The 27,938-nt window shown below is 43.7% G+C and overlaps 1 protein-coding gene across 3 annotated transcripts in view; it reads left to right on the top strand.

The window, feature by feature from the left end:
• Positions 1 to 27,938, top strand: part of SOX5 (SRY-box transcription factor 5) — a 786,737-nt gene that overhangs the window by 195,527 nt on the left and 563,272 nt on the right. For all 3 annotated transcript variants that reach the window (XM_053407448.1, XM_053407453.1, XM_053407449.1), the window contains exon 3: positions 4,767 to 4,846. The gene's annotated coding sequence lies outside the window, so the exon portion shown is untranslated. The remainder of the gene's footprint in view (positions 1 to 4,766; positions 4,847 to 27,938) is intronic.

Below are 27,938 nucleotides of genomic sequence, written 5' to 3' on the forward strand. Positions count from 1 at the left end.
AGACTGACCTTGTCTGGGGGAAACCTGTTTGTAAGTAAAAAAACCAAAACCAAAAAAACTGATGCTGGTGTGATACCTCAACAACTTGCTTAAAACTTAAGTCGCTTTCAGGAAGGAGCCTGATTTCACATGTAGGACTCTTTGTTTTAAGACTGCATAAGTGCTTTTCAGAACAGCAGTCTGAAATCAGACGACATGGGTTATGGATCAGAGCTATCTACGTCTTAGATCTGACATGAATTATGGAATCAAGTGCCATGGTTCAGGAAGTTTCGCTCCAGACCACCGTGAATTATTTCATAGCAAGCAAAACACATTCAGAAAGAAAAGGTGGCGCTTCTTTGCAGATGGGACTGTGATTCAAGCCTGTCTCTAGAGGGCAGGCAAATATAAGATAGGCATATAAGGTAGCAAGTGAATTTCCTGAACAGAGCCAGATCTCTGTAATTGCGTATCAGATGTAAGTGCGTTTGTCGACTCCCAGAGTCCTGAATTACTTCACAAGGCAGTGAGGAGAAGGACTATTCGCTGATCTGAGAGGGAGGAGGAAGCAATAGATTGTGTGTGGAGAATTTGTATCTGTATACCAGGGAGATTGCCCCTTAAAACGATAGAGTTGAATCCAGATTAAGTTAATTGAATTCATTCCCGTTGAAACACATGGAACTTCAATTAAGTCAGGACTAACTTGTCCCGTTGGTTTCAAGTGTGCAGTTTAGGATGCAATGAGTCATCAGTAATCACTAAAACCAATCCTCTTATTTATGTTTTTGCAAGTTCTTTGTTCTAAATTGGCTGCAGTTCATTTTTGGGCCCACACTAGTGCTGAAACCCCTAAACTACAGTGGTACCTCAGGTTAAGAACTTAATTCGTTCTGGAGGTCCGTTCTTACCTTAAACTGTTCTTAACCTGAGGTACCACTTTAGCTAATGGGGCCTCCCACTGCCACCGTGCCGCCACCACACGATTTCTGTTCTCATCCTGAAGCAAAGTTCTTAACCCGAGGTACTATTTCCGGGTTGGCGGAGTCTGTAACCTGAAGCGTCTGTAACCTGAGGTACCACTGTACTTTATCCCCAAGTATCTGAGAGTCTGCATCCCTATAGGCCCTCCCCTCAGGTGTTAAGATCAACAGATGGGGCACTCTGGGTAGTTCTGCCAACCTCAGAAATTTGGAGGTGGCCCAGGAGAGGGCATTCTCTGAGGCAACTCCTCAGCTGTGTAGTTCTTTTCCTACAGAGATACATCTGTCACTTTTACCATCTAGCTTTCAGCAAATGCTGAAGACGTCCCTCTTAGCTCTGGCCTTTGACACTGTGCGTTTTTAGAACTCACCCTATTCCCACGACTCTGGTTTGTTTAACTGCTTTTAATTCTGGATGTTAAACCCTGGCAAGAGAGAGGTCCTGGTTCCTGTGCCAGAGAAATGGATCAGTTGTCTGTTCTGAATAGGGTTGCACTCAGGAGTGAGTTCATGGCCTGAGGCTGCTTTTGGACTCATCTTTGTCACTCGGTGGTCGCAAGGACAAGGAGTCCCTTTTACCAGCTTCAGGTGATGAGGCAGTTACAGGTATTCCTGAATCATGCCACAGGGTTCTGTCTTGGGCCCAGTCTTATTCAACATCTTTATCAACGACTTGGATGATGGACTCAAGGGCATCCTGATCAAATTTGCAGATGACACCAAACTGGGAGGGGTGGCTAACACCCCAGAGGACAGGATCACACTTCAAAACGACCTTGACAGATTAGAGAACTGTGCCAAAACAAACAAGATGAATTTTAACAGGGAGAAATGTAAAGTATTGCACTTGGGCAAAAAAAATGAGAGGCACAAATCCAAGATGGGTGACACCTGGCTTGAGAGCACTACATGTGAAAAGGATCTAGGAGTCTTGGTTGACCACAAACTTGACATGAGCCAACAGTGTGACGCGGCAGCTAAAAAAGCCAATGCAATTCTGGGCTGCATCAATAGGAGTATAGCATCTAGATCAAGGGAAGTAATAGTGCCACTGTATTCTGCTCTGGTCAGACCTCACCTGGAGTACTGTGTCCAGTACTGTGATATGATAGCCATGTTCAAATATATAAAAGGATGTCACATAGAGGAGGGAGAAAGGTTGTTTTCTGCTGCTCCAGAGAAGCGGACACAGAGCAATGGATCCAAACTACAAGAAAGAAGATTCCACCTAAACATTAGGAAGAACTTCCTGACAGTAAGAGCTGTTCGACAGTGGAATTTGCTGCCAAGGAGTGTGGTGGAGTCTCCTTCTTTGGAGGTCTTTAAGCAGAGGCTTGACAACCATATGTCAGGAGTGCTCTGATGGTGTTTCCTGCTTGGCAGGGGGTTGGACTCGATGGCCCTTGTGGTCTCTTCCAACTCTATGATTCTATGATAGCTTGGCCACTGTGGTCTTAGTACCCCCAAGACTGGATTACTGCAATATGTGTTCATCAACACCAAAGACTGATACAACAAATCCATTCCTATAGATGTAGTATCAAACAAGACCACGAGCACCTTAAATCGCCGGAGAAGATGGAGTTCAGCAGCATGGATCTCTTTTCACTGAGATCAAGTCCAGAGTTGCACTTATTAACCTAAATGTGTGGAGGAACCCACAGTCCAGTCACCTTCCACTCATTCAGCATAACACATGAAAACTACTACTGTCCTTTCATTTTTTAAAAAAGAAAACTGATTTTATTTTATAAAGCAAAAGGGAAATGTATCCAATGACAGTAACGGCGACAATGCATTAGGAAAAAGCAACATTTCAGGAAAGGAAAGAGGCTCTATCTATTCTTTGTTTACGAAAGCGTGACACTGTTGAAAAGAAGCTGCTAGTTTCACACTGTCATCCGCAAAACTCATGATGTGCCTACAAGCAAAGTGCAAAGAATGTCTCATTTGTTCACCCAAGGGGGGGGGGGAGTAGTGCATGGTCTGTGGTGTATAAATGGCTTTGGGTTTAACTCTTTGGTAGTTTTGTTCCCATCCTTGCAATCTCTAGAGGCGAGAACAAAAAAACCCACCAGCATGGATAATACAGTCAGATGGGATGCAGGTCCTCTCTGCTTATTTTTCGTTTTTCGTTTCGCCTTCCCATAAAGAGTTTGAGGCAGTTTAGCATTATGCTGTACTATCAACCGCTGATTTGTGTGCCTGCTGAAAGATCGCTCAGCTTTCAGGTTTGCTTCTGCTCAGCCCCACTTTAATCAGCTGGCAGAGCCATTTTATGCCAATGTTGCCAGTTTCTCAACTGGGAATCCATGAGTCAGGGTGCTTTCAGGGTGCCCCATCAAACACTCTCTGTGCTCAGCCAGCTGCCATCTGGCGGCCTATTTTTAACAGCCAGTCCAGGGGGTGGATCTGCATGTCTGCTTCCTCTTCCCTTGCCTCAGGGTTGCCCCTTGTAGAACTCAGCAGGCAGGAAGATGGGGACAACACTAGACTGAGTTGAGACTGCCTGTCGTTGACTCTTCTGCCCTATCAGCCACACAGTGGAGAAACATGCAGCTGAGAGATGCTAAATTGTCCAGCATCTGTAGCTTATCTTCCTGTGGTCTGTTGCCTCCCTTTCTTCCCAGCTGAATTCCAGCATCAGGAATGAAACTTTTCAGCAAGGCAATGGAAGAATTTGTTGGACCTTACATTCTTGGCAGAGTTTTGAGTTCCAGCAGATCCTGGGTAATTGATGTCTCCCATGGTTACTATAGTTCCCCTTTTTGAACGTTTGGAAAGCTGCTGTAGGAAGGCAGAGGGCCTTCTCAGTAGTGGCGCCCGCCATGTGGATGTCTCTCCCATCAGATGTCAAGGAAATAGACAACTATCTGACTTTTAGAAGACATCTGAAGGCAGCTTTTAATGTTTGATGTTTTATTCTATTTTTAATATTTTGTTGGAAGCCGCCCAGAGTGACTGGGGAAACCCAGCCAGATGGGCAGGGTATAAATCAATCAATCAATCATCATCATCATCATCCAATTCTTCAGTCTGGCTTGGAAGTCTATAGCAGACACCCATAGTAAGGTTTCTGTTGTTTCTCTCATATGCTCTCAATCTGCCTTCCATGCTCCAGGTCATGGATGTCTTCACAAGCGTACACAACCTTTGCATATAATACTACTATTGTGAAATTGCTTTGAGATGATTTTACAGGAAGTAAGTCATAAATGGAAACAACAATAACTGTGGAGAGGCACAAGAGCCCTGTCCTCTCTTGCATCTGGCCACTCTTGCTGAAGCTGATGTGGATGAGCACAGAAGGATGGAGAATCTTGCATCAAATATTCTGCCTCCCTCTCCGCTTTGTGCCTCCATAGATCAACAGTCCTTAATAAGTCTTTAGTGTGTGCCTTTGTAAGGCGTTTGGAGTTCATTCATTTTGTTTTCATAGAACAATTGACCATTTAACTCATGGGTAGGCAAGCTAAGGCCAGGGGGCGGATCTGGCCCAATCGCCTTCTCAATCCGGCCCACAGACAGTTCAGGAATGAGTGTGTTTTTACATGAATAGAAATGTAAAATAACCACTGGGTTATTTGTGGGGCCTGCCTGGTGTTTTTACATGAGTAGAATGTTTAAAATGCATCTCTGGGTTATTTGTGTGACATAGAAATTCGTTCATTCCTCCCCCTCCAAAATATAGTCCAGTCCCCCACAAGGTCTGAGGGACAGTGGACCGGCCCCCTGATGAAAAAGTTTGCTGACCCCTGATTTAACTGGTAACATGGTGTCTCCCCCCCCTTTCTTCTTCAGTTTCAGAAGCAAATGAGGATATAAAAGACAGGAGTGGTGGAGTGGTTAAGAGACAGTGGTCAAGCTGGGAAGCTACACAGGTAAGTCTTGGATTTTCTGCTTTCAGAAATGTACTTTATATTAAAACTAGGCTTGGGCCTAGTGGGAAAACCCCAAATTTTGGAGCACCTATCTCTTCAAGAAGAAAAACCCAGCCATTTTAAATTCCATGTGCCTTATTGAAAACAGCCCATTGCTTAACAGTGAAAATGGGAATGTGGGGGTAGATGGTCAATGGAACAAGAATGAACCAGGCAAGTGGAAATTATAGATGTAAGATTAGGTTTCATTCTGCATGTTTTGAATGTAAGCTGTTCCACAAGGAAGTCACAATGGTTTGGGGTTTGATCTTGTGCGATCCTTTGTTGAGATCCTGTTGTCCGGGTTTGGTTGCGTGGCTCATGGGAACGTTTTTCTTTCCTTCCATGGTACAGATTTCCTCTGAACTTCTAAGCACACACACAAAAGGATGTTTATTAAAGGCTGAAAATGTATGCTTTGACTTCATTGACTTTCAGTTCAAGACTTTAGCATGCTTTTGGATCAGTTGCTTCCTTCATGCGTTGGCTGGATGTAAAAACAGCTATAGGAGGAACTCAGTTGGCTATAATTTGGAAGGGAAATGACCTCTATTGCACCTGTGCTACCTCATTCAGATTTTCACATATCAGTTTCATTTTTAGTTGTCATGAGTATGTATACTATTTTTGCTTAGCTCATGCTTCCTGAAATATGAAACATAATCTACCAAGTCTGGTCTTCAGATGCAGCAAGAGATCCTGATTTGTCTCCTGGAGCTGAGGTTCCCAGGAAATATAGAGAAACAGGATCCTCTCAGGCTGGCTGATGGCACAGGTTCCCTGGCTTGGTCTTCCTTACTTCTGCCTTCTGTCCAGGGCACATGGGTCCTTCTTAAATAGCTGCAGCAGATGGAGTAGAGGGTACCCAAGCATTTTCTCAGACCATGGATGGTTCCATCAGGAGTTGACAGTGTGCAGTATTTAGGGGACTCTGGTTCATGAAAGCTTGTGCCGCATTAGATTTGATAGTTTCTTGAGACTGAGGTGCCACAAGACTCTTTGTTCTCCTTGTTTTTACAGCGGAGGGAAGGGAGTGAGCTGTTTTGTGTGGCTGGTGGCACACAAGGAGGCAGGCAATCCAATCTAGCAGGCACCCTTTTCAAAATGCGTTGGACAATGGTGCGAATGCCCATGAGAGCCATTTCCCAATGATAATTGAAATCTTAGCCATTTCAGAATGATTTGCCCATCAATTCTGTTTGTTTCACTGTCTGTGCCTGTGCGTGCAAATTGTGGAGAACGCTCTCAAACGTATATAATTTTCATATAATCCTGTACATCTGCAATTTAGCTTCTAATTTGTTTCTTTGTAGTATTAAGCAGAGACAGTGGTTTATTTTTTAATGACATAAAAAAAGGTTTTCTCTCCAGGGGTTTTGACCCGTGTGGCAGAAAGAGCTTGTGTTTCTTTTTCATCATCAAGACAAAGACTGAATTCTTTCTTTTTGTTAAAAAAAATGAAGTGATTAAAGAGAAGGATGTTTCCCCTGAGATAAGATACATTCTTTGTTTTTTCTTCTTCCTTGTTTTCTTTCTCTCATCTGTATGTCATTTCTCTTTGTCCTCCCACCCCACCCCTAGTGTGGATGCCTCCATTTTAGGATGCTTACCACCGTGGTTATAAATATAGGAGTAACATATTGAGATCAGGATCAGGACACATAGAATTAGTCATATTATTCTGCTTGCCATATAAAGACTCAGGAACTCAGAAAGAGAACAAAATCTAAGACAGGAATACAATGTTATGCCATCAGCATGGCTAGAGCTGGGATGGAGAAATTGTAGCCTTCCAGATGTTGTTGGCTACAAGTCCCATCATTCCTGACCATTGACCATGCTGGTTCAGGCTTTGGGCCAAATGAAAATATTTTGCTGAATGAGGTGAAGGACAATATAGTGTGTGTCCTCTCGGTTCATCCGTTTCTTATACAGAAGCCTTATGTTTGTATAAGAAAGGACTATCTAATGTAGCTCTTTGCTGGAGATGTGATATGGACAATGCTTCTTTGAAACATATGCTTCTACTGTGTCCCACACTTGCTAAGTTTTGGGAGAAAGTGATGGACTATAGAAACAAGACACTATGGGAAACTTAAGATTTTCAGAGGTGAATATGCTCTTGAACGATATACCCATTATATGGAAATTGACAGCAGCATGGCAAAAATGGATTCTACACACCCTAATGGTGGCCAGGAGACTGATACTGATGAATAGGAAGAATAGAGATACGATTTTTCTTAATCAATGGCTTGACAAATTGACAATATTGGCAACACATATGAATGGGCAGCTGATCGACACAGACTTTCTTTGGATAAATACACTGATATTTGGGATGAGTTTATTAGGTTATTGACTTAATAAGGATAAGAATATACACATCTGAGGTCCAGTGCCGAGGGCCTTCTTGCGGTTCCCTCACTGAGAGAAGCGAAGTTACAGGGAACCAGGCAGAGGGCCTTCTCGGTGGTGATGCCCGCCCTGTGGAACACCCTCCCATCAGATGTCAAAGGAAGAAACAAATACCAGACTTTTAGAAGACATCTGAAGGCAGCCCTGTTTAGGGAAGCTTTTAATATCTGAAGGACTACTGTATTTTAATATTTTGTTGGAAGCCACCCAGAGTGGCTGGAGAAACCCAGCCAGATGGGGTATAAATAATAAATAATAATTTATTTATTATTTATTTATTATTATTATTGTATGGTAGTGTAACAGTACTTTTTCTTTTTCATCCTCACTCACTTTATCTCTTTCTTTCTGCCCCTCACTCTCTCTTTTTCTAATAAAATATTAATAGACAGAAGCCAACTGGAGTGGCAGTTAGATCTTACTTCAGCCCTGGCAACAGCATTGTGTCCTCCACTACGACCAAGGGCTCCAGACTAGTTAGGGAAACCAGGCAATGTGGCACACACTGCTCTAACTGAAGGATATAGCTGGGACAGAAGCATACAGCTGGGACTCGGGAGCAGCAGCAAGGGGCCCTACCTTGCTGCCCTCCAGTATTTGCCACCTGATGCAGTTGCCTTGCTGTCTAACGGTAGGGCTGGCCTCCTGGAGCTGATGGGAGTTGCGAGTCCAGCAAGATCTGAAGGGCCACAAGTTCTTTGTCCTAAGCTGGAGTCATCAAGGTCATGGAGCAGATACTGCACCTCCCAAGTGTGTTGCACCCTTTACCATCCATGGACCAAACTAAGGCATCTTCGGAGGGGATACATTAGTTATGAGGGCACCACCTGCCTTCCATAGTTGATATCAAGGGGGAAGATGGTACAGCTGTTGCACGTGTTCAGATGTGGATGCACAGACACACATGGGGCCTTGGCAATATAATATAAAAACCCTCCAACTATCCTCCCATCTGTTGTTAACATCCCTCCAGCATTGGCATCCACCAACATTTCCTTGCTAGCAACATAAGATACAGTGTCAGTGGCTCGTGACTAGTTCTTGTGTTCAGACGGAGCCTCGTCTCAGAAGAGATTGCCCTATTGCTCATCCTTCTCTTGCCCGTCTCATGGGATCATGGCAACAAGGCAAGGAAACATTTGCTTGCATTCTTGTTTTTTGTTCTGCATCATGCTTACTTGCTGTAGCATTCCGAATCTCTTGGACAACGTATTCGCATCAGTGAGTTATCTTTCATTTTATTTTTTTCACCGGCTTCAGCTCTAGAAATTTTTGTAGTGGAGCCATATCAATGCTTGTTGCATCAAAAGTAGAGGATTACCACTGCTGAACACTCTGTGTCAAGATGCTGTTGTGAGGATCAGAAGCAGCTGGTGCCTAGCGGATGATAGTTTTATCCACTTTAAGCCCTACCAAGGGTTTACCATATGGCTAGGCCTATGCTATAGCATACTTTGCATAATGGTTAATCCAACCTTTCCTTCTGCCCCCTGGCCCTTTTTGCAGCAAGAAATACATTGCTCCTTTATCTCTGAAGTAGACCAGCCTAAATTTCTCCTCCTTCCTTAACTCTTAAACCTCACATTCTGCTCCTCATAGGAAGGGATCCAGGGGTCATCCAGTCCAACCCCCTGCAATCCAGGAATCTCAGCTATAGCATCCATAACAGATGACCATCCAATCTCCGCTTAAAAACCTCCAAGGAAGGAGAGTCTACAACCTCCCAAGGGAGACTGTTCCACTGCCGAACAGTTCTTACTGTCAGAAAGTTTTTCTGTATGTTTGGTCAGAATCTCTTGAAGCCATTGGTTCGAGTCCTACCCTCCAGAGCAGGAGAAAACAGGCTTGCGCTCCTCTTCCTCCTTGATTTTTGAAAGGGAGGATGATCCCTCCACTTCTCTTTAACATGAGAGCAGCCTTGCTAGATCAGTCCAATGATCCATCTGTCACGGCTAAAAATTGGCCGCTGTTTCTTTAATGCTAAAAGAACTAAGTCAGCATGAGTCAGTGGCCTACAATGACTCATGCAACCTTTCACCAAATTGTACCTGTATATATAGAGTGGTCAATGTTAGTGTTGGGTGTGGGTTGGTTGGATGGTAGAAAGATGGTTGCGTTTGGTGTGTATAAAAACTGTCAGTCGTGGTTGGAGAAGAAGATTTTTAAAGAATAAAAGCAGCAATGTTCTGCAGGAATATTCTTTCTCAAAGACTTGTTGTTGTTGTTTAGTCGTTTAGTCGTGTCCGACTCTTCGTGACCCCATGGACCAGAGCACGCCAGGTCCTCCTGTCTTTCACTGCCTCCTGCAGTTTGGTAAAACTCATGTTTGTATCTTCGAGAACACTGTCCAACCATCTCGTCCTCTGTCGTCCCCTTCTCTTTGTGCCCTCAATCTTTCCCAACATCAGGGTCTTTTCCATGGAGTCTTCTCTTCTCAGGAGGTGGCCAAAGTACTGGAGTCTCATCTTCAGGATCTGTCCTTCCAGTGAGCACTCAGGGCTGATTTCCCTCAGAATGGATAGGTTTGATCTTCTTGCAGTCCATGGGACTCTCAAGAGTCTCCTCCAGCACCATAATTCAAAAGCATCAATTCTTCAGCGATCAGCCTTCCTTATGGTCCAGCTCTCACTTCCATACATCACTACTAGGAAAACCATAGCTTTAACTATACGGACCTTTGTTGGCAAGGTGATGTCTCTGCTTTTTAAGATGCTGTCTAGGTTTGTCATTGCCTTTCTCCCAAGAAGCAGGCATCTTTTAATTTCGTGACTGCTGTCACCATCTGCAGTGATCAAGGAGCCCAAGAAAGTAAAATCTCTCACTGCCCCCATTTCTTTTCCTTCTATTTGCCGGGAGGTGATGGGCCCAGTGGCCATGATCTTCGTTTTTTTGATGTTGAGCTTCAGACCATATTTTGTGCTCTTTCTTTAATTCCTCCTCACTTTCTGCCATCAAGGTTGTGTCATCTGCATATCTGAGGTTGTTGATATTTCTTCCGGCAATCTTAATTCCAGCTTGGGATTCATCCAGATCAGCCTTTCGCATGATGAATTCTGCATATAAGTTGTGCCGACTAAGGTCTGAGGACTAGGCAAATGAGTGAAAAGGAGGTCAGAACCTTTTCTTTTTCAAACACTGTCACCATCTAGCCTGGCATCCTGTTCTCACAGTGGCCAACCAGATGCCCTGGGAAACCCTCATGCAGGGCCCAGCCACAAGAGCCCTCTTCCCTCCTGTGCTCTCCAGCAGCTAGTATTCAGAAGCATCATTGCCTCCAACCATGGAGGCAGGCGTGGCTACCAGGCTTAGTAGCCATTGATGAGTTGTGTTGTATTTCCAGAGAGGCCGGAATTCACAGGCCATATGCACACAAAATGTGCCACCACACTTAATGACTGTGTCAGTGCTGAGTAGGATATATTCTTCTTCTTTGGCGATCACTCGTAGCTGTATAAGATTGTCTTCCATAAACACGTTTTTAATAGTGAGTCCGTAAGTGACTGTGGAGGCCAATTCTGGATCCCCACGCCCTTCCACAGTGGGGACATTGGTTTCTGGGTGGGAGTTGATCATGGTGTGGATTTGCCAAACGTGCCTTCCTCTTAGCACGTTTCTCCCTTGTGTCCTGAGTTTGAGTGTCTTCAAAGCACATGACACGTGTTCTCCAATTGGAGCGCTTGCAGGCCAATGTTTCCCAGTTGTCAGTGTTTCTACTACATTTTTTTAGACTTGCCTTGAGACAGTCTTTAAACCTCTTTTGTTGACCACCAGCATTACGCTTTCTATTTTTAAGTTCGGAATAGAGTAGTTGCTTTGGAAGACGATCATCAGGCATCCACACAACATGACCAGTCCAACGAAGTATGTTGAAGAATCATTGCTTCAAAACTTGTGATCTTTGCTTCTTCCAGTACACTGATATTAGTTTGCCTGTCTTCCCAAGTGATGTGTAAAATTTTCTGGAGACACCGTTGATGGAATCTTTCGAGGAGTTGGAGATGGCGTTTATAAGTGGTCCATGTTTCACAAGCATACAGTAAGGTTGGTAGTACAATAGCTTCCCTATACAGGGCTGACTTCAGAAGTCCTTTGACTTCTAAAGGTTGTATCTCCTTGGCTCAGGGGTCGCATAACTCCATAACCCTCCAACGTTCCTCTAATAAAAATAGGGACATCCTAAGGGAAAGCGGGACATTCCAGAATCAAATCAGAAACCGGGATGGCTTCTGTAAATCTGGGACTTTCCCTCGAAAATAGGGACACTTGGAGGGTCTGTGACCTCTACCTCTTCTGAAGCCACACGGATGCTGGTGCCAGGAGGTCAGATACCCACTGCTGGCCTGATGACTGCTACTAATTACACCCCCTCCAATGCTGTGGGTGGAAGCTGACCAGACTAATTCCAACCATGGAGAAAGAGCATAACCATCATTGCTAGTAGCCATTGAGAACCTTGTGTTCAGTCCTCTTTCAAAGCTATCCAAGTTGGCCCCATGGAGTTTTGCATACAGAAGGTCACAGGTTCAATCCAGGCAGTGCTGGGAAAGATTCCTTATCTGCAATCCCAGAGAGCTGCTGCTGCCAGTCAGTGTTGACATTATTGAGTTAGATGGACAATGATCTGACAGTATACGGCAGTTTCTTGTGCTGGAGTGAAATGAAGTAAATTAGAAGTGGTTTGGAAGAATATCCTCCGTGTGTGTGTGTGTATGTGTGTGTGTGTGTATATATATATATATACTTGGAATAACTTTTCCCTTAACTTGAATATTATAGTCTCATTGGTCATAATCTCACTTTTCATTCAAATAACTGGAGAGCCTATATATATATATATATATATATATATATAATATGTTACGCTGTTATTTCCTTTGAAGTTAAGGTCAGGCTGTTTCTGTCCTTTTCCCCCTGCCTCTGGCAAATCTTTGCCTGCTTAGAGGATGATCCTTCATATTTTTAATAACTTCTGATATATATATAAATAATGGCAACTCAAGAGATCAGCTTACTCTTTGGCCATGGGAAAAAAATCCTCCTCTATTTCTTATTCCACATCTCTCAAATGTGGTTATCCACATTGTTAAAAGGACCAGTTCCCCCCGCCCCCCATCTGAAATCCAAAGAATGAAGTGTGAATCTTCCAGTTTTGCTTTGTAAGTCATTGGGGGGTCATTTGTAAGTCATTGGGGGGTGGGGGAGATTGGAACAGAAATGTAATTTTTTAAAATAAATAAATAAATGCCAAGACTCCTTGGATTCTAGTGCTATGAGTGCAGGGGAGAGAATAACTTGTTTTCTATCCACTTTCTCCCCTCCGTCTATTATGATTCCACTTCCCTTACTCACCATTTGTTCTCTAAAATTAAAACCCCCAAACATGGTAACATCAGGCTTGCCCCTTACTTTGTAACGCAGAGTTGGTCTGCCAATGAGCCTGGAGCCTGGAGCCAGCTCCCCATAGAGCGCGTCCTTGGGGATCCTGCCACCTTCTGTTCTTTCGACACGACCAAGCCAGCATAGACATCGCTGAGACAGGAATGTGAACACGCTAGGAATGTGGGCTTGGGAGAGCACAACTTTGTTGAGACTCTGTCCTGCCACGTGATGCCCAAAATCTTCCCAATGCAATGCCTTATTTTAGGGGGAATTGCTTTAGGGAAAGAAATTTGCACAAGAACACTGGTGAGCTTTCACAAAGACTTGCTTCTTTTTCATTGCAAACTGATGTGGAAAACTGAATTCAGGATTGGGAAAAGGAGAAGTTGAGAGAAATTGAAATTGCCAGATTCATCTTTCCCTACACAGGGTTGCCCTCAGCACCAGAGAGTCTGCCCACGGTAAGAGTTGGACCATGGGTAGGCAAACTAAGGCCCGGAGGCCGGATCCAGCCCAGTCACCTTCTCAATCCAGCCCACGGACGGTCTGGGAATCAAAGTGTTTTTACATGAGTAGAATGTGTCATTTTATTTAAAATGCATCTCTGGGTTATTTGAGGGGCCTGCCTGGTGTTATTACATGAGTAGAATGTGTGCTTTTATTAAAAATGCATCTCTGGGTTATTTGTGGGGCATAGGAAGTAGTTCATTTTTCTTCAAAATATAGTCCGGCCCCCCACAAGGTCTGAGGGACAGTGGACCGGCCCCCTGCTGAAAAAGTTTGCTGACCTCTGAGCTGGACCATGTACTTGTGGGAATGTTCTGGGGTGCAGGAGAGGATATATTGTGAGATTATATCCTAATCCAACTTGTGCTAACAAGTTCCCAAAATATCAGCAGAGTTTATAGACATTCCCCTTTAAGTTCTCAACGGTAACGTTTGCACAGGTTCGCTAGAACCTCTATAATAATTACTCTGGTAATTTCCCCTTTTGTTCCCTCTTAAAATACAAGACACAACACAGTCTTTATAAAAGTATAAAAGAGTTTGCTCACGTTCTGTTCACAATATGATCCCAGAAGGCGGACAGCTTAAAAAGGTAAAATACATTTAGAATCTATCTTATATGAAGATAGTTCTTATCTCCTCTCTTGGCTGGGAGCCAAGAGAGCATCCTTAGTTGTTTCCTCATCGAAGGAAGATGGCAGAGAGAGAGGCAAGAGAGAGGGAGATGGCTGCCTGCCCTGTGCTTTTATCATTTACCTGCACAGGTGAGGCCACACCCACCTCTGGTCACATGCAGAGGAAGTCCATCCCCAGGAAGTTTACCTGCTTGCTGGACAGACATCCCTCCCCATGTTATAACATGTACACTCTAGGAATGTTGTCATTGACTGCTCCTGTGTTTACATCCCACAGTACTCTCCCTCCATTCTATGTTCTCCTTCTTGGTCTGTGGTTCCATTTCTTTTTGGACCGCAGGGAAGCCAGAGAGAGAGAGAGAGAGAGAGAGAGAGAGAGAGAGAGAGAGATTGTCTTCATACTAACAAGAAAGAGCTGGCAGCATAATTCCCGAGGCTTTGCACAAACTGAAGAGATTTCAGTAGTCTTTCTTTTCCTTTCTTTCTTTTTTCTTTTTGTAAAGAACACATCTATTGTGAACACAATTATAAGCTTTCCTGCTTAAATCTGACCCATCAGAAAGACGTGCTGCCACCAGTATCATTAGCAAGTAAAGTGTTGATAACACTAGTCAAACGCACAGCAGACTCCTGGCTCTTTCAGCGTCTGGACTAGCTCCCAATATTAGGAACGGGGCTCCGGCTGCCGTCACTTCTCCTGTGCTAACATACGCCCTGCCATTAGCAGTCTGAAGGCAATTTTAATAAAATACATAGGCCTGCCGAGTTGGCCTCGGAAGATAAATAAGCAATGCGGAAAAGAAGCTTTTGTTTAAAAGTAATTATTTAAACTATGTATTACAGGTAATTTCCCTCCACCAGTAAAGCAAAATGCTATCAGAATTTCAATAATGTTTTTGTGTGTGTGCGTGTTGCTTATCTAGATAACACGATATTGTCATTTCAGGGAGCTTAAAATGGCTGTTTTATTTCCATTTCTGTCAAATGGGAGGCTAAATAGGGCCTGAACACACATTTAAACATCATTTGTTTGTTAAATTCTGGGGTGGACGGTTCTGTTTTCCTGATCCTTTTTATGGTAATGCAATGATGGTTGTTTCATAAGCCTTTGAGTTGATTTATGAGGCCAGGGGAGAAGTGTTGGCCAAAAGAGCAGCTTTGCCCCCCCCCCCTCATATCGCGCAGGCATAACACCTTCAGGTTTAATAAAAATATCATTAAAGAATTTTATCTTGTAGTAAAGTCCAGTCACGGGGGTACTTTAAAGAGTCGGTTTATATACTGGGAAGCCACGGAAACAATCATTTCTCTTGATTGCATTCCTCTCCTCTAAAGAAACAAATATTTCTTCCCAAAGTCAGGTGAAGACGTGGCTTTATTTTCCCCATTCTATCCACATGCCCTGCAGGGGCTGACAAACTTTTGCAGCTGAAGGCCCCATTTCCTTCCAGGCTACTTTTTGGAAGAGGGCACATGCCTGGGCTTTGAACTTCTGGGGACGCCTTTCTCTCAGTCGTGCCACCTTCTCAAAGACTTTTGGTGAAGACATGGGAGAGGGCCTTCTTGGTAGCTGCTCCCAGATTGTGGAACTCCCTCTTATGGCAGGGGGGGAGTGTTGAGTTAGGACCTGGGAGACCAGGGTTCAAATTCTTGGGCCAGTCACTGTCTCTCAGCCTAAACTACCTCACAGGGTTGTTGTAAGAACACAATGGGCAGGGGATCATTATGTACATCTCTCAAGCTTCGTGGAATCGGCTTTCTCCCCCTGTGGCAGTAGAAAAGGAGATCAAATCAAAGGAACATCTTACCAGTTAGAATCTTTAATAATCACAGCGAGAGAACAAAGAACCCATCTCCTAGAAATGGTGGTGCTCCCGATTAAGGTTCACACCCCCTCCATCCCTATTAATCTACGTCACTCCTATGTCTTGTAATCTGAGTTTGTACCCTCTGCGCTTTCTGTTCCCAGACTTTCTGAGCTCTTCGTGACTTTGGGGAGGGTGGTGGAGGAATGCTTCCCAGAGACTGTGCGTCTGTTAACCCTCTCTCTTCCAGTGTTTCTTCTCCTAGCTCTTCCCCTTCCAGTATTTCCCAGCTTTTGCCTTCTGAACTATGCCCCTCTGCAAACCACTGTTCCAAATCTATACTGTCTTTCTGCTCCTGAGAAGATTCAGGATCAGGGGGAGGGGGTGGCTCTTACCATTCCTCTTCAGTCCTGCCCTCCTCAGCATGGTCCCTGACAACATCACTTTGAACTCCTTGGAGGGAAAGGTGGCATATCAATGCAATCAATCAATCAATCAATCAATCAATCAATAAAGCCAGTGGCAGAGACGACCCCTTTGTCAGCCTATTGCATTGACACATCCACTGGTGGAAAGCAGATTGATTTTTTTAAATCTAAAATTCCCATGTGGCTGAGCCCTCAGAACTATAGTAGCTGCCATATATTGGATGGGACCATGGCTCCATGGTACAGCATCTACTGTGCATGCAGAAAGTCCACAGGTTCAAACCCCAGCAGCTCTAGGTAGGGCTGGGAGAGGGATTTGGTGTGGACCTTTAAAGCTCTTAACAGCCTTGGCCCAGTATACCTGAAGGAGCGTCTCCACCCCTATCGTTCTACCCGGACACTGAGGTCCAGCTCTGAGGGCCTTCTGGTGATTCCCTCACTATGAGAAGTGAGGTTACAGGGAACCAGGCAGAGGGCCTTCTCGGTAGTGGTGCCCTCCCATCAGATGTCAAGGAAATAAACAACTATCTGACTTTTAGAAGACATCTGAAGGCAGCCCTGTTTAGGGAAGTTTTTAATGTTTGGTGTTTTATTGTGTTTTTAATATTCTGTTGGGAGCCACCCAGAGTTGCTGGGGGAACTCAGCCAGATGGGCGGGGTATAAATAAATAAATAATTTGCCTTAAACACTGGAGAACCAAAGACAGTGTAGAAAATACTAAGCGAGATGGGCCAGTGGTCTGACTCAGTATAAGAGTTAGGACACTCTCTCCATTCACAGTTTTAAATGGCTACACATTTCTCATAAGTGGCTGTGCGGTGTTCCAAGAAACTTCAACACCAAACCAAGCATCTGATGCAGGTGTCTGTCCACCACCCTGAAAGTGTTCATATAAACCCTCCTTAGTCAGTAAAAAAGGGCCAAGCGCTCATGCCTTCCCACCCCAGTGGCATCCCTGAGAGCCACCCCACAATTCCCCCCCCCCAAATAAGCAAAATAGTTGCCATTTTGTTCCTATGGGACAAGGTTGGGAACAGCCACAAGTTCACCATCAGCTGGGGATGCCTTGTACCACATCTGACCATTGGTCCAGCCCATCAGTTTGTCGACACCAGCAGCAGTGAGCTTGTGGTCCTCCAAATTTTGCTAGACTACAACCCCCATTGCCCTTGGCCATGTGGGGGGGAACTGGAGTCCAGCAACACCTGGAGGTCCCGGGTTCCCAACCAACGACATACAGTGGCAGCAGCTTCAAGACTCTTTTCCATCTCTGCCTGCAGATGCTAGGAATTGAACTAGGAATGTTTTGCATACCAAGCTATGATTCTTCCCCTCCCATGACTTTTACGATATTAATCACAGATTGGAACATAGGAAGTTGCAGGGGTTGTTGTTGTTTAGTTGTTTAGTCATGTCCGACTCTTCGTGATCCCATGGACCAGAGCACGCCAGGCACTCCTTTCTTCCACTGCCTCCCGCAGTTTGGTCAAACTCATGCTGGTAGCTTCGAGAACACTGTCCAACCATCTCGTCTTCTGTCGTCCCCTTCTCCTTGTGCCCTCCATCTTTCCCAACATCAGGGTCTTTTCCAAGGAGTCTTCTCTTCTCATGCGGTGGCCAAAGTATTGGAGCCTCAGCTTCAGGTTCCGTCCTTCCAGTGAGCACTCAGGGCTGATTTCCTTAAGAATGGATAGGTTTGATCTTCTTGCAGTCCTTTTTTAAAAAATATATATATTTATTAAGATTTTCAAATTTAATACAATAAAAAAGAATCAAAAAGGAAAAAGCAAAAAAGATTAAAAACACATAAAGTTCACAATACCTATTTTTCAATAACATATTTCCCTGACCTCCTCATACCTCCCTTTCTTGTATTCCAGTTCAAATTTTTAATTCAGCAAATCCTTATCCATAATTTTTAACCTATTTCTATACTTAATTTAACATATTATTATTTTACTTTTTCTCTTTCATCCATTTCCTCAATTTATTTTTGCTAACCTTATTTTCATTTAATTTAGTTCATTTTAAAAAACCAATTTTACCTTATCCAAACTTAAACATCAATACTTATACATCAATACACATTCTTAAAACATTCTTTCTAAAGTCGACCCAAATTCCCTTCCACGAATTTCCCAATTTTCATACACATTACAAAAACAAAATAAAAACAAAACACATTATAATTATGTACCCTTTGGATTCCGAAGCCCCACACCCCCCTTTCCCGGTTTCAGTCCCCCACAAATATCCACCAGTCTTAATCTAGTATTAGCCTGGAGACCTCACATCCGAGGCTCTTAATTCTCTCTCCATTCCTCTCTGCTGGTTTTTCTGATAGTCCTTAAAATTAAACACCAAATCTCGGAAAAGCTCTGGCCCTTCAGGATCCATATTTCTTCCAATCAGTCCTCCATACTTAAAGGTGGGGCCCAAATCTTGTTTCTTACTTCTTTCAAAACCAAATGTCCCCAAGGCTCCAACCTCCACCTTAAGCAAATTTGTAATCCTTAGGTCTTCAGATCTCCACATAAGGAGATCTCTCCTTTTTTCAATCTCCAATTCAGGCCAGATTTTCCACATCAAGTTCTTATTTTCCTTCATTACCATCATGTCAGACCTCAAGTCCTCCTTCATCATCTGCAGAATTACAGCTCCTCCTTCCTTTTCTTCAGGGACAACATATGTCTCCTTCTCCAAATTCTCAAAGTTGTCAAGTTTCTCTTTCTGTTCAGTTGAATAAACTTCCTGATTCAAATCCTTATCAGATTCAATGATATTGTTTACAGTTGAGTCCAGAGTTGTAACATTTATAACCAAAACATCAATTTGGCCTTGTAACTTTCCCAAGAGAACGAAGACTCTGTCCAATTCAGCCTGAATTCTCCCCCTTCCAGCCATTCTTGTAATGTCCCAAAACCCCCTCTAGAGGGATTTTGGTTTCTTAATATTCATTCCAGTTCAAATCCAAAAATCCAGTTTGTATCAGTTCTTCCTTGTTTTCAACAAATTGTAACAAAATTGTAACAGATATAACCAGCAGAAGCAACAGAAACAAAGTTCTCTTTTTCCGTCTTGACAGCTAATTTGACAGCTGTCAAACTCTTTAGTACCTCATCAACAGGCTCTCTCGCGGAACACTCCCGGGTCCGGGAGGGTGGCACTTCAGCTCCCAAAATTAGCTCTTTATCCTCCAGCAAGATTTCTTATACTGCCAAACCGTGAAATTAATGTCTTTTACCAAAGAAGGAAAAAAGAGGTTCTCTCGACCTTAGTTAGCAGGTCCTTGCTTTAACTTGTTTACAAGACGGGGAGGCAGACTTCCTTTTTACACCTTCCCCAATCGTGCCTAATTCTTAAAAAAAAATTTCTTTACAGTTCCAATTTCCGTAGTACTCACGGGTTGTTACTTTTAGAATCCAATTGTTCACAAGAAGAAGTCAGCGCTCTCCAACCATGGCAATGTGGCTTCACTCCATAGGAGAAGCAGTCGACACTCAGCACCGCGCCGCTCACCCCGTCCCCCGTTCCGAAGCCTTTAAAAAGGCTCCTTCGCAGGTCGGGGGCGCAAATGGTGCCCGCCGAGTCACCAGGTTCACAGGCTTCACCGCCTGTGATTTTTGAGGGTCCCCGCGTCACCGCAGCGGCAAGACCCAATCCTGCGGAGCCGATTCCCTCTGGAGCTCAGAGGGAATCCGCCATTAGTCGATGGCGCTAACCCGGAAGTCCTGATCTTCTTGCAGTCCATGGGACTCTCAAGAGTCTCCTCCAGCACCGTAATTCAAAAGCATCAATTCTTCGGCGATCATCCTTCTTTATGGTCCAGCTCTCACTTCCATACATCACTACTGGGAAAACCATAGCTTTTACTATACGGTCCTTTGTTGGCAAGGTGATGTCTCTACTTTTGCAGGGGTACCAACTCGAATAAAATATGGGGGTGAGATAAGCGCCAGCCCACAAAATTGAACACATGATACAGCATGCATACACCATTTGAATGGCCATATCCATCAACTGGGGAGGAGGCTCAGTTAAATTTTTTACTGGGGGCTGAAGAGACCTCAGTCCCTAGGAGCTGGCTCCTATGGGAAGCTGCATTGTACCAAATCAAACCTTTGGTCCATCTAGTTCAGTCTTGTCTCCAGTAAATAGCAGCAGCTCTTCAAGTCCCAGGTTTCAGACAGGAAGTTCCCCAGACCTACCTGGAGATGCTGGGGATTGAACTCAGAACTTGCAGACCAAGCATGTGTTCTACAAACTGAGGGCATCTTGCTAGTAAATAATGATGCACTCACTGGTTCAATTGTTGTTTGTGTACTGATGGAAGAGGACTTTGCCTGGAGCCCTCGACATGCAACTTATTTTACATAATTTTTATTGTTCTTGTAACAAGGCCAATGTATACAAATTTGACATCTCCTCCCCCCCTTTTTTTTACGACAACGATGCTGAACACTCAATTACATATCGCATATATACCCTGCTTAGAACCTCTTTGCGACTAATAGCCTAGCTGGCCCTGTGGGAGATATTGCCAATACACATTGTATTAAATTTAATATAATCCTGCAGCATACATTACAGTTTACACTGTTACTTAAATTTAATTTGTATTAGGATGATTCATGGTTTGCAATGACCGCGGCAGAAGAATACCAATGGCGAGTTTAGTACAGTTTAGCACCGAGCGATACTTCGGGAATAGATAAATAAAAAGCATAGCTTTTCTGACAAACGCCTTTGGTGTAATCACGGACAAGTAGGAATGTGACCTGTAACAGACAATGTGAAAAGGCTTGTGTTTTAACATCCTTTTCTAAGGTCACAGTTTTCTGTGTCTACTCCAGTCCATATTAGCTACAAGCACATGTGTTGATGGTGGAGAAAGCTCCTGGCATTTTGGATTGTTATTATTATTTTTTTGGTGTGTGTGTGTGTGGAGGAACTGTTCTTATTTGCAACTCTGAATATGTTTAGCCGCATGGGGCCGTCGCTCAGCAATTGTGTCTGTAAGTGGCCAATTTCTACCCGACCCCCAACCCTCCCCCCCAGCCCCGATCAAGGGCAGATGAAAGGTCATGATTAAAACAGTGATTTGCCTTCAGTTTAACGTAACAGTTAGTCACTGTTTTATGCCAAGATGTCAAAACTCTATATTTTTGTGTGTGTGTGCATGAAAAGAAAAGGAAATTATAAGTTCTTGAAAAATGTTGGCAATTTTCCCAATGGCAGTGTTGAAATTTATTTTAATTATTGTACTTGTCTCGGTTCTTAGCGGGGGGAAAAGGAGGGGGGAATAATTTGGTACAGTATTATGTAGCTAAGGATTAAACAATTAATGGTGAGACCCCCGTATCCTATTAATACATTTGGATTAATTATTTCAACCATTTGCTTTAAAAGTCAGTGGCTGGGGGTTGCATCCATTTTATTTTGTAGTAAAAACAAAAGCAAGGGTTTTCCCTGATAGGGATGAGCCATAGATGCTAGAAATGAGTTTGTAGGGGGCCCATGAGTCCCACATCATAAGAACATGAGACAGGCCAATGGCCCATCTAGCCTATAATCCTGTTCTATATAAACGTGCTCTCCCATCCTATGACTTCCAGCAACTGGTATTCAGAAGTGCTACTCACTCTTACTATGGAAGCCAGTGCAGAGCCTTCATGGCTAGTAGTGTAGAGCCTTCATGGATAGCCCTCTCCTCCATGAATTTGTCCAGTTTTCTTTTAAAGACATGCACGGTGCTGGCCATCATTGCCTCCTGTTGAAGTGAGTTCCATTGTTTAGCCAGGCGCAGCATGAAAAAAGTACTTTCTTTTATCTGTCTTGAGGCTTCCAACATTTCGCTCCTGTCAGGGAACTGCCACCAGAACAGGGGCAGGAAACAGAGGGGCAGTTGTCTTACAGGGACCTCGACATGTTGCGTGTATAGGTCAGGGGGCTTTAGAAAAATACTCTGCAAATGCTGTGGCTCCAGCCCTTCTTCCCAAGCACAGGTGCTTAAAAGCAGGTGCTCTGATAATTTAGTTTCCGAAATGTAGAAATCTACATTTCTGTATACTGAGATGGGGAACCTGTTGCTGTCCAGATGTTATAGGACTCCAATTCCCATCAGCCTAGCCTATATAACCAGTGGTCAGGGATGATGGGAGTTGTAGTCCCACAAGATCTGGCTGGCCATGGTTTCCCCATCCCTGCTGTAGCCAAAGAGCAAATTCATCCCCTGAGTGTGGATTTTTATGTACCCAAAGCGTACACAAGATGGAGGTGTCGGCAAGCTTGTGGGAGGCCAAAAACATCCTAGTGGGGACTTAGGATGCTCAGAGGGCACAGCAAGTTGGGGTGCAGTTAGAACTGGGGGTAACGGAAAACCTTGGGGGAGAGGAAATGGAATGGAGTATTCTGGAAGGAAGCATGGCTGGCTGGAACCCAGAACAGGAATGCTGCACACCATAACATGTTTATTTTTGCAGGTTCCGCTTGTTCTGTCTGAACCAGGGTTTTTGCAGAAGCCCTGTTCAAGCAACTCATGCAGAGTAGAGAAGTCATTCAGCCACCAGGCTGGCGAGTCCTTCTGAGTTCTTCGATCTTTGCTATAATTCTCTGAAAGCAAGCTAATAAAAGTTCCTATTGACTTGCACTTGTGTGTGCTTTAAGCATTTATTTATAGTCTACCATCAGCAGATTAAAAATCAATTAAGGACCACAGAAAGAACCCAACTTACATATTTCTTCTCTCTTTCTTTTTTTCTGGTAAAGATTTCACCCCCTAAAAGATTTTACATTAAATCTTGCTGCTAAGCATTATTGAGGATAATGAGCCAAATGCACTCAAACTCTATGTGTCTTTAATGCCACAGAAGACCATTAACGTATTGAATTGGGATGTTTTCTTCAATGGAGTCCTAATGTTATCAACAGTCCCACTGAGTGAGGTTGCTCGTAGGGAGAGAGAAGGCTTATTTGCAATGAGTGCATCTATATAAGATGCAGCTATAAGCTGGACCCTTTGATTTCGGTGACTACAGATACAGGTAAAGGTAAAGGGACCCCTGACCATTAGGTCCAGTTGCAGACGACTCTGGGGTTGCGGTGCTCATCTTGCTTTACTGGCCAAGGAAGCCGGCATACAGCTTCCGGGTCATGTGGCCAGCAGGACTAAGCCGCTTCTGACGAACCAGAGCAACGCATGGAAACACCATTTACCTTCCCTCCAGAGCAGTACCTATTTATCTACTTGCACTTTGACGTGCTTTCAAACTGCAGGAGCTGGGACCAAGCAACGGGAGCTCACCCCGTTGCGGGGATTTGAACCGCCAGCCTTCTGATCGGCAAGCCCTAGGCTCTGTGGTTTAACCCACAGCGCCACCCGTATCTCTGCCTGCATTATACCTTTAAGCAGCATCACACCAGAGTCTCCTGTGAAGAGGGTTTGATCATTGGGAATTGGAGCTCCATGAGAGGAACAGAGGTCTTCCAGCGACTCTTGGCACACTAAAAAAATTGACACTTCCCAGAAGTCTTTGGGAGGGAGCTGTGACTGTTCTAAGAAGTATCATGTTGTTGTTTAGTAGTTTAGTTGTGTCCAACTCTTCATGACCCCATGGACCAGAGCACGCCAGGCACTCCTGTCTTCCACTGCCTCCCACAGTTTGGTCAAACTCACGTTGGTAGCTTTTATAATTCTGTCCAACCATCTCGTCCTCTGCCGTTCCCTTCTCCTTGTGCCCGCCATTTTTCCCAACATCAGGGACTTTTCCAGGGAGTCTTCTCTTCTCATGAGGTGGCGAAAGTATTGGAGCCTCAGCTTCAGGATCTGTCCTTCCAGTGAGCACTCAGGGCTGATTTCCTTCAGAATGGATAGGTTTGATCTTCTTGCAGTCCATGGGACTCTCAAGAGTCTCCTCCAGCACCATAATTCAAAAGCATCAATTCTTCGGCCATCAGCCTTCTTTATGGTCCAGCTCTCACTTCCATACATCACTACTGGGAAAATCATGGCTTTAACTATACGGACCTTTGTTGGCAAGGTGATGTTTCTGCTTTTTAAGATGCTGTCTAGGTTTATCATTGCTTTTCTCCCAAGAAGCAGGCGTCTTTCAATTTCGTGACTGCTGTCACCATCTGCAGTGATCATGGACCCAAGGAAGTAAAAGAAAGTCAAGAAGTATCATGCTAGTGCTCTAAATGTGTGGTGTGAATGTGGCTTTATACTGCAAAGTTGGAAGGACATCCACCATCTACCACCCAGTGGTTTGAAGATCTCACTACCCTTTCTTACAGTGGCTTATAATTGTCAGTTTCATATAGATACCCTATTTGGACAGTTTGCACCTTTTAATTATGATTGATGGAATATTCTTATTCATGTCAGCTGACCATGCTTTTTAAAAAAACAATGTTTACTTTTTCTCATTATATTCACTGTTTTTTAAAATGAATAAATTGATGACAAGCGCAGCTCACATCCCTTTCAAAGCATAACTTTTGCCTCCACAAGTGCTAGATACTTTTTTTGGGGGGGGGAAAGGGAAAGGAAGCTGGGCTGTGTGCCAAACGCCATATCTTGCCCTCCTTTTTAAAACTTCTGCATGTGGACCTTCTGCATCAGAACCTCTTCTTGATGCACCTTTTCCATGCGTCTGATCTGGCCTGGCAGCATCAGAAATTGATGCACACAGGAAGTTCCTGGGAAGAAGCAGAGTTGGGATTTGCTAATTTCCTCTCCTGTTTTTAAAAAATTATTATTATTGTTAATTCAAATTCATGGAACTCCACATCTGTTTCCTTTTATATTCGAGATAAATCATGATTATGGAGAAGCCAACTTGTGAAATGAACTAAAAAAAAGTTTCGATTTTCCTTTCTTTTGGCTATCGCCATCCAAAGAAATCATCATTTGGGCAACTAATATTCCTAAGTATCCTCCGAAAGGAACTGTGATATATTGGAGCTGTTCAGATGTCTTCACAAATCATTTTGCTTTACAGCTTTGATCCTGAAATATGTGAAATGATGTCTGATTTATGCTGCTGATCCTTCTTTTAGATAGTTAAGTGTTCTTGCTTAATGTTATTAAATAAGTTCAAAGCTTCAAATAGGCCATCCCAGTCTGAGGCCATTTGAAAAATGGTCTTCCCGGCAAGCTATACTTGGTGTATGTGTTTTAGCCAACCCTGCCATTTTGTCTTGAGAACTGCAGTTTTTTGGTCCCCTCCTGTTTTTCCATCATTTTTCCTTTGCCTTGATGTACTTTCTCATTAACGTAGCCCCTTCTTTCAACATAGCATCTCTAATATTCTTAACGTGCATAGGCAAGAGGCTAGCTCAGTCTTCTCCAACCTTGTGGCCTCCAGATGTTGTTGGACTACAACTCCCATTGTTCCTTTCCATTGTCCATACTGGCTGCTGCTGATGTAAGTCCAAAACACCTGGAGGGCCACAGGTTGGGGAGACTGGGTTAGCCACTATGAAGCACAACCTGATATGGGTTTTCTGGGCTGTGGGTGCTCTGACCATACCTGAATCTAAACCCAGGATAGGTGCTTTTCAAACCAAATATCCTTGTTGTCCATCACTGAAACTGAAGCTGGGGGAGAGGTTAACACCCTCAATCCTTGGTAGCTGACAAGGTCCACCAAGGGATGGACAAATCATTCTCTCTCTGGCTCATGTCAGTTTTGCATACATTCATCCCCAAATCTATTCCATCCTGGGTTGTTGCCAATATGAGTCATACTGATGAGCAGACTGATTCAAATTAATGCACATGACTAATTTGGGTTCATTCGTTGCAGTGGATCTGCTCTGGGTAGATTTTTTTTTTAAAGCATGAAAGCCTGTATTTAACAACATCTTTTTTTCTATGTTCTCTCAAAATCTGCATCTCTAAATGTATTTTATCTCAAAATACCTTTTTCTCACAAACATAGGCTTAAAAATCAATTTTTGTTTTTGAACCAAGAACTGTGCTGAACACCAGGAAGTGCAAAACTGGTTGGGTAACTTAAATTCTGATGCTTGGACTGGGAGATCTGGACCAGGTCAGTCAAGCCACCTCTGAATTCCTTGTTCCACCCTTTGAGGCTCCTCCTTCCCAGAACCACTCACCTCACTTAAGTTTTGGGTTGTGGAAGCAAAATAGGAACTATCTTGAACGCATGACCATATTTTACCACACTGATCAAACCCACATAAAGAAACTCCTGCCTAGTTTGTCTTGCCTTATAGCAAACTTCTGCAGTGTTTTGATCTTGGACTACAAATCCCATCATGTCTGAACATTGACCATACTGGTTGGGACTCATGGGAAAGCACCAAGGTGATGAAGATTGCTTTGCAGCTTTCTGTAGAGCAGGGGTGGGTAACTTGTGGTACCCCAGATCTTATTGGGACTCAGATTCTCATCAAGCCTAGGCAGCTTGGCCAGTGGGTCAAGGATGAGGGGAGCTGTGGTCCAGAAAGTTCTGGTGTGCTATAGGTTCCCCTTTCCTATGATGAGAGGATTGTTGAAATAATGTAGCCGTTATCTGAATAAATGCTAAATTTATTAGTGTTTACTTTATAAATGCTAAATACTGATCAGCAGATCTAACCCACTTATTTTAATGGATCTGACAGTAATTCTCCAGGCAAGCCCAAAACTTTCATGAGACATTGGCAACTTTTAGATCTTAAGCAGCAGCCTGGGACCTGCTTTTTGAAGTTCATCTCATAGAAGTTCACCACTCAGTAAGAGACCTAATGTGATCAGCCCTGCCCACATGGTGATTGAGTGTGAGCCCTGATCTGTTCATGTTTTGAGTTCAGTAATTACAAGCTTCTTGCATGAACATTAAAAAACTAATCACTTGCTGTCAAACTTGTTGTTGTTGTTGTTCTTAATATATTGAACGATGTGCATTCCCACCATGACACTTGCTGTGAGGGGAGGTAGACTGTTAGGATTCTTGCTCTGTGTTTGCAGTCATGAGATTGTTTTGGTATCACATGATGGTGTATGTTTTTATTCCACAGTGTGGGAAGTGATGGAGACAGGATGTTTATGTTACTGTGTTCCAGGAAGTGGGACTATTATCCTTTGTTCTTTCTCTTTGCTGCCTGACGAGAAAGAGGAAGGAGCTAAAGCAGAATGCTCCGAGTGTATTATATGTAAATAAAGTAGATTAGCCAAAATGCTTAAACAGCCTCGGTCCTGTATACCTGAAGGAGCATCTCCACCCCCATTGTTCAGCCCGGACACTGAGATCCAGCGCCGAGGGCCTTCTGGCGATTCCCTCATTGCGAGAAGTGAGGTTATGTGGAACCAGACAGAGGGCCTTCTCGGTAGTGGCGCCCACCCTGTGGAACAACCTCCCTTCAGATGTGAAGGAAATAAGCAGCTATCCTATCTTTAAAAGACATCTGAAGGCAGCCCTGTTTAGGGAAGTTTTTAATATTTAATGCTGTATTGTTTTTAATACTCGATTGGGAGGCAACCAGAGTGGCTGGGAAAACTCAGCCAGATGGGTGGGTTATAAATAATATTATTATTATTATTATTATTATTATTATTATTATTATTATTACTACTACTACTACTGAGTTCTGTTAAGCAAACTGCAAATACTCTGCAGGATCGTAACTGTGCTGATGCCTTTTGGTATCAGTCGCTGTGATGTTCGGGCTGAAGAAATCTTTAGAAGCTCCCAAATGACCAACCAGAAGGGAGAGAACATGCCAGTTGGGCCTGTGTCTCTACCAGGGGGGTCCTACACGAGAGTAGGACAATCCTAACACTAACACTGTCAGCAGCTGCAGTGGCATTCTGAGCGGAAGCCCTTTGTGGGAGACTGTTGCAGCAGCTAACATCCCCCAATCCACTCTGCTCTG

Source organism: Podarcis raffonei, chromosome 10 (assembly GCF_027172205.1).
Source record: "Podarcis raffonei isolate rPodRaf1 chromosome 10, rPodRaf1.pri, whole genome shotgun sequence".
Classification (NCBI taxonomy): Eukaryota; Metazoa; Chordata; class Lepidosauria; order Squamata; family Lacertidae; genus Podarcis; species Podarcis raffonei.